General features: G+C 41.5%; 1 long non-coding RNA gene across 1 annotated transcript in view; it reads left to right on the plus strand.

Annotated features, from left to right (window-relative positions):
• Nucleotides 1-6,623: 6,623 nt before the first annotated feature.
• The window catches only part of LOC119416418, a 27,103-nt gene continuing 26,809 nt past the window's right edge, over nt 6,624-6,917 (plus strand). Inside the window, exon 1 of the long non-coding RNA XR_005187088.1 lies at nt 6,624-6,789. This is a non-coding gene — a long non-coding RNA (uncharacterized LOC119416418). The remainder of the gene's footprint in view (nt 6,790-6,917) is intronic.

The following is a 6,917-nucleotide window of genomic DNA, read 5'->3' on the forward strand; positions in this document are numbered from 1 at the left end:
GACCAGTGATCTGACCAGTGACCTGACCAGTGACCTGACCAGTGATCACACATGTTGTTCTAAATTAAACTTTGCTACGAACAGTGTTAAATAAGACATGTCATTATTTTTTTTTTGAACAATAATCTTCATTCTAACAGTGACGTTGTAATTTCAGAGACTGAGGAAGGAAGAAACAGAAATGAGGCGAGTGAGATGAGGGAAAGATGACAATGTGTCCTCAGAGGACGGGGACATGTCAGGATCTGATGATCCAGGATCAACAGGACCAGGAGAATACCATACCATACCATACCAATTTATTTATAGAGCACTTAAAACAGCAACAAGGCCAACCAAAGTGCTGTACAAAAGAAAACAAACATGCACAGCGGACAGGAAAACATAAAATAGAAATACAGATACAAATAGCAGCAGAAGCTAACTAAAATGGCCAACGGAGTAGAGAACAGACCGGACCAAAACAAATCACACCGAGTTAAAGGCAAGCGAATAGAAGTGGGTCTTCAAGCGAGACTTAAAGACTGAGAGTGTGGGAGCCTGCCGGACACTCAGTGGCAACTCATTCCACAGTCATGGACCTGCAACAGAGAAAGCCCTGTCACCTCTGAGCTTACGATGGGTTTCTGGGACTGAGAGAAGCATCTGGTCTGCTGACCTCAGAGAGCGCGGTGGGACATATGGCTGCAGAAGATCAGTGAGATAGGATGGGGCGGAACTGTTCAGTGATTTAAAAACATACATGAGAATTTTGAAATGGATCCGAAGGTGAATGGGTAGCCAGTGCAGGGAGGCCAAAACTGGCGTGATGTGCTCTCTATAGCCTGTACCAGTTAAAAATTGGGCTGCAGCATTTTGGACCAGTTGTAGACGAGCAATGGAGGACTGACTGATTCCAAACAGAAGTGAATTGCAGTAATCAAGCCTAGATGTTATGAAGGCGTGGATCACTGTCTCAAGGTTCTTTTTGGAGCGTATAGGCTTCAGCTTAGACAGCCGTCTCAGCTGAAAAAAACAGGATTTGACCATCATGTTTACGTGACTGTTGAGTTTTAAGGGCGGGTCCATTATCACCCCCAGATTAGTGACCTTTTGTTTCTCTAGCGGGGCTAGAGAGAAAAGGTCAATGTCATGGTTCATGAGTGAGCCACTGGGATGGAACAGCATGACTTCAGACTTCTTCTCATTGAAGCTTAATCAATCAACCTTTATTTATACAGGTAAATCCTATTGAGCCTCGAGGACTCATTTACAAGAGAGACCTGATAAAGACGTTTAAAGCCATCCAGTCCCGGATGTCAGCCAGGCAGTCAAGAAGAGGCTGAATAGAGCGTGTGCCTCAGGGGGAAGTAAATTTGGCAATCATCGGCGTAGAAATGAAAGGCTATGTTGTGTTTGCGGAAGATAGCACCTAGTGGCAGCAGGTATAAAGAAAAGAGAAGGGAACCGAGGATGGACCCCTGCGGTACCCCCCACTGGAGCGCAGTCGATGCCGAACTAAAATCTTTGATATTGACACAGAAGGTTCTGTCAGAGAGGTACGACCCAAACCATTTAAGGGCTGACCCTGTGATGCCCACCCACTGCTCCAGTCTAGAAATGAGGATCTTGTGGTCGATGGTGTCAAAAGCAGATGTAAGGTCCAATAGGACAAGCAGCACAGAATCACCTGCGTCTGTGGATATGAAAATGTCATTAAAAACCTTCAGTAGAGCAGTTTCAGTGCTATGGAGAGATTTGAAGCCAGATTGGAATAACTCTAAGATAGCATGATCCCCCAAAAACTGTTTCAACTGAGACTCCACAATTTTTTCCAGTAGTTTAGAGGTGAATGGGAGTCTGGAGACAGGCCGGAAGTTGGACATGACTGAGGGGTCAAGGTTAGGTTTTTTTCTGGAGGGGCTGGACAGTAGCATGTTTAAAAGTCTTTGGCACCACACCTGAGGATAAACTGCTATTCAGAATAGCGAGAATAAAAGGACCCAGGGTAGGAAAAACTTCCTTAAGTAGTCGAGGGGGGACCACATCAAAGGGGGAACCAGATGGCTTCATGCTGCACATTACCTGCTCCAGAGAGGACAGAGAGATGGGCTCAAAGTGGTCAAACACAGCCACGCACTGAGATGGGATGGACAGATCATGAGCTGGCGGAGAAATGAGTGCCCGGGTGTTTGCCACTTTTTCTAAAAAGAAATGGAGGAAGTTTTCACACAGCTCAGTTGAGGCTTCCAGAGTTGAAGGCTCACTGAGGTGTAGAACTGAGTTCAGGGTGGAGAAAAGAACTCGGGGGTTGTGGGAGTTGGAGACAATTAAATCAGAGAATAATTTACATTTGGCAGCTTTAACGGTTTTCTGATAGTGACGCCAACTCTCTCTTAACATTTGAAAAGAAACCTGCAGCCTGTCCTTCCTCCACCTTCTTTCAGCTCTGCGACACTGCCGCCTAACAGCTCGCGTGACGTCATTCAGCCAAGGCTCTGATTTAAGTTTCGTTTTTCTGGTCTTAAGGGGAGCAACACGGTCCAGAACATTTAAACAGGCAGAGTTGAACTGAGAGGTTAGCTCCTCAGTGGTAAGAGACACCGGGAACTGTTCGATCCTCTCAGAATTAAAACCTTCATTAAAATGAGCAGCAGTGAAACGGTTAATGGTATGCGTATGTAGTATGACATAGTTGGACATATGTTCATACATTTTTCACGAGTTCCTCATCTTTCTGACTGTGTAAATGTCGTGCGTTGAGTTTAACAAAAATGTAACGAGAGAGACGTTAATTATCTTTGACCCATCAAATGAATGCGGTCATTTATTTGCAGAATCAAAGTTTAACATCAAACATTTACATTAATTTGGCAAAATATGAAAACAATAACAATTTCAAGTTCACAGAAAGTGGACAATACGGCGATTGTCCTCACTTCTCAGCAGAACCACAGACATCAATCACACGGCGGTGATTGAGAACTTTGCTTCAGATATTTCTAAATTATCTGTAATGATTTTAGGAGAAGGGAGAGTTTAAGATGGAAAATGGAGATTTATCTTACAGAGAGATGTGTGAGGGAATTAATCTGTTTGACCAGAAACGTGCACGCTCTTTGGGGAATCAGCTTGCCCACGGTACACTTGGTCGAAAATAGAACCTTCTACCTGGTTGATGATAAAATCAGCGTCGGCGTAGGGTCCCTTTCTGACTCTTTCAGCGTCTCCATGAGGACAGCCAAACCCTTAGAGAGTCGTACGAGGTTATCCAAACAGAAGTTGTAACTCCGAAAATCCTCTCTGCATCCTGTCTCGTCAGAATTCTGAACTCCTTCAGAACTCTCTTCAGAGAGTTAAACTCTGGAACTCTTTACTCCTTAACTCTGTTACTCTCATGTTGAACTCATTCCTGAGCGCAGCAACTCACTGAACTGGGATGTTGCCACATTTTAAATGGGTCGACTTCCGGGTCATTTGAGAGCTTTTTGATTGGTCGATGGACCAGAAAAAGGTGTGGTTTGTGATGTAAGGTGTTATGAAAAGTCAAGGGCAGAGAATGAGATAGTTTAAAAACAGACAGAAAGATTATTGGAGAAAACGAGACTTTGTGGAGCCTCTACTCTGATTATCTTCTGTGAAGATTAAACATGACATTTCTTCTCAGTAAACATTTTAGTTGACCGAAACCTGACTTTTAACATACTTACAAATTTGCTCATTTAAGACAGAAAAATCAAGAAATGCATATTAACCTGATTTCTTCTTTGAATGAGGAATAAAAATCATTACTTACTGTTTATGTAAATAAAATGAGTAGTTCTCTTCAACCTGTAAACATTGAGTGAACTAACACAATTTGATTATCAAACATTTGTAAAATAGTAATGATCATAGAGAATTGTCTTTTCTACTTGATTAATTCAAGAAAGAAAGTCTCCAGATGGCTCAAACTGTATTTCTGGATGCAGATCAATGAAATAACAGTCTCTGTCCATCTGGTCAGTTTTGACATGGGCCTAGGTTCACTACACGTACGTGCAGGAACGCACGTCTTAGCAGTATGACAAGGGGGGGTTGATATAGGAATGATTATTTTGATGCTTTTATGTCAATTTATACTTATTTTACACTCATTTACATGTAGTTTGAAAACACACTTATACAACGTGTTATTCACATATTAGGGATTGTACTTTGTTTAACATGTCACAAAGACAAAGGGGGAATGATTTATGTTGCCTTTGTTAATATTTGGGACACTCTTTGATGGTTTGCAGAGGGACGGAGGGGTGCGTGTTTCCTCTTTAGGAATGCTTTGTAAAGCTTAAGGAGTATTTCTGGCTTCAAGGTCTTGGCCCGCTTTGCGGTCACAGTGCTCCTTATTGGTAATAAATCACCAGCTCCTCATCCGTTGTTCTGGTAACCATCAAACTTGTTTTTCACTGCTCTCACGCGATCTGGTCAGGGAAAAGGTATAAAGGAGGTGTGACAGGCAAGGGAATTTTGGAAGTCTTGTGTGGACCAGCGCGCGGTGCCATGCAGTGGTGATGTGAGTTCTGTCATTTGGATCGAAAGGCTTCCCGATCATTTGTCACGGTGAGAGATACTCATATCAATTTGTGTGTTAAGAGTGTACCAACTGTACATGACTTTGCTTGGCTGTTTTCTGTGGCAGGTTAATAAATGACAATATTATTCCTAGCAGTAACAGTCTCTGTGTTTTATTTTTCCTCTTGTCTGAATATCTGGTGCCGATCGTTCACGAACCTTTGATAAAGAATTTCATAATACAGGGGTGAAGTCAAACAATACAGGCATGTGATCTGAAAAAACATTGTCACCGATTTTCAAATTAGAAACAGAGACATTGCGTGTTAAAACGAGGTCCAGCGTGTGACCATGTTCCTGGGTGGGGCCGCTCACCTGCTGAGCTAAGCCAAAAGAGTCCAATAAATCCAGAAAGTCCTTCACTAAGGGCTTCTCCTGACAACACACATGCAAATTAAAGTCACCAATAAGCAAAAAGTGAGTGTATCTCTGTGTGATATCAGCCAAAAAGTCAGAGAATTAATTTATGAAGTCCTTAGAACGAGGTGGGCGGTAGACAAGCGCGCACAGAACCGTAGGAGAGTGTCCGAGTTCAAAAACGCTCAGCTCAAAGCTGGCGCGGGACACCGGGATGGACAACTGTTTACAGGCCAACAGGAGTTTACAGGAGACCTGGGAAGTTCCACCAACCTGGTCATGTCTTAGCTCACCACTCAGTCAATGTAAAAACATGAAGACGGACATGAATGTAGTGTTACCTGTGATAGTTTAATAAGTTTTTTTTCTTACTCTTCTACAGTTTTTTGATGCTGATATATTATTGGTAATAATTCTCACTTCTTGTTCTGTCTTCAAAGAGTCTCATATCAATTTGACCCATGATTACCAAACACTAAACTAATAATATAAAACTAATGTAAATGAACAGTCCTGCAGTAAATACCAACTTTGTGAAGGTTATGGTGTTAAAGTAATTTTATTCAAACATCTTGATTCAGCTGTTATTGATTAATAGAAGACAGAAAATGAGATCTTGTACCTTTCTGATACTTTGAATGCAACATTCAGTTCATGAAGTCATTCTCCTCTGGTTTACCTGGAAAACATGAAACAAATTGACTCATTTCCACAATCACGTTTTTCTTTAATGATATTGTCACAACTTATGCTGCAGTCTTTGACAAATGATCTATAACTTGAACTAAATGACGTCAGTCTTGTTGTCATGTTGTCATCATTCTTTGTTAAATCAGGTCTCTCTTGTAAATGAGTCCTCGAGGCTCAATGGGATTAACCTATAGAAATAAAGGTTGAATGAATCTCTCAGGAAAAAAGGCCAAATATTCTCTAGTTGAGTTCAGTAACTGGAATTACCATAAATTTAAAAAGACCACCTTTCAAAATTTAAGCAGTAATAGATATTTTAAAATGTTGAATTAGAAATAGACCCGTTTAAACCGTCATGTTGCAGAGCAGCTGCAGTTAAAACACAACTAACAATTTAACATGTTTAATTTAACATGTTTCATTAACTAAAACTGGTGACATGAAGTATTAATGTTGATAAATTGTGGTACAGAACAGTCAGATAACGCTTCACAATGGCAAAAAAAGTGTCGTATTTTCATCAACTTACCGGAGAAAACACGAAGAATGAACTAAGTTCAATGCTGAACCGCTGCTGTTTGGAACTATTTGCCGCTTCATGACCCACGTGACTTCCGCATTCCATTCTTTCTATGGGAGTCTATGGGAGTGTCGCACTCTCTCTTTATAGGGCTCTGGTCTACAGATTCAGATTATCTTTGTAGAGATCTAGTAGAGTGCTGTATGGATGGGTAAATGAGGGCACAGGTTGTAGTGTAAAGAGCTTCGAGTGTCTTGACTAGATAGAAAGTTTCTATAAAAGTACAGTCCATTTACCATTTACCATTCATGACACATTGTTTGGGGACATGTTTTCAACTGTCAAACTGTTATGAAGATGTAACCAGACAGACAAAGCTCATGTTTTTTTCTTTCCACAGGGCAAATAGTCGTCTTTCAGAAGCCAACTCCAAGTTGCTCAGTGAGCACAGCAGGTCTTTCATCACAAACAGGAGCCTCCTCGGGCCTTCACTGGACTTGAGCTCTCTGGATTCTCCGGAAAATTATGGGGCCACACTTGGGCCCCCGAACAGGAACTTTAGTTTGGGTCTTTCCCTTCTAAGTTCAGCTGCTGACAGACCGAACAGCAGGGTGGAGGATTATCTGGCCAAGGTCTGCAGTGTCTGAGTATACATTCACTCATCAAGTTGTTTTGTCTTCAGTTTCATATTTATACTTCCATAGCATTATTTGTTAGTATTATTGTGTAACTGGTAACATTTTTCTTAAACCAGTATGTG

Source organism: Nematolebias whitei, chromosome 10 (assembly GCF_014905685.2).
Source record: "Nematolebias whitei isolate Nwh7 chromosome 10, NemWhi1, whole genome shotgun sequence".
Taxonomy (NCBI): domain Eukaryota; kingdom Metazoa; phylum Chordata; class Actinopteri; order Cyprinodontiformes; family Rivulidae; genus Nematolebias; species Nematolebias whitei.